The sequence below is a fragment of the Sinocyclocheilus grahami genome, unplaced genomic scaffold, assembly GCF_001515645.1.
Source record: "Sinocyclocheilus grahami isolate Dianchi unplaced genomic scaffold, SAMN03320097.WGS_v1.1 scaffold13659.1, whole genome shotgun sequence".
Classification (NCBI taxonomy): domain Eukaryota; kingdom Metazoa; phylum Chordata; class Actinopteri; order Cypriniformes; family Cyprinidae; genus Sinocyclocheilus; species Sinocyclocheilus grahami.
Window position 1 is genome coordinate 2003 of NW_015515005.1, and position 408 is coordinate 2410.

General features: G+C 35.5%; 1 pseudogene; it reads left to right on the plus strand.

Annotated features, from left to right (window-relative positions):
• Positions 1-116: 116 nt before the first annotated feature.
• The window catches only part of LOC107579039 (ectonucleotide pyrophosphatase/phosphodiesterase family member 7-like), a 3455-nt pseudogene continuing 3163 nt past the window's right edge, over positions 117-408 (plus strand).

Here is a 408-nt window from a genome sequence, read left to right on the forward strand (position 1 = left end):
CTCATGCATCATGGATGAGCAAATTATGTCAAAAAGAAAGGCCTCAAACAGAGGAAAACACCATTGAGCGGCCCATTTAAGGTCTTGACTTCTAACTATAATTGAAATGCTTCGCAATGGCCTCAAAAGAGCAATTCACACCAGAGTTTTATAAAGAAGAACAGTACAAAATTACTCCCGATTCTTGTGCAGGTCTGAACCACAATTTAGAGGATTACCCTAAATTAGATAAAGAACATGAAACTACCACTCAAATGCATTACCATACTCATAACAAAGACATTCCTTTGTGCCACATATTTATGTGCATCATTTCAAAATCAAATAATCCAAAGAATATGCATAAATATTGTGTGGTTACAGAAGGGGTCCTATTATGCTTTTTCACTCTTTCAACTTTAGTTAGTC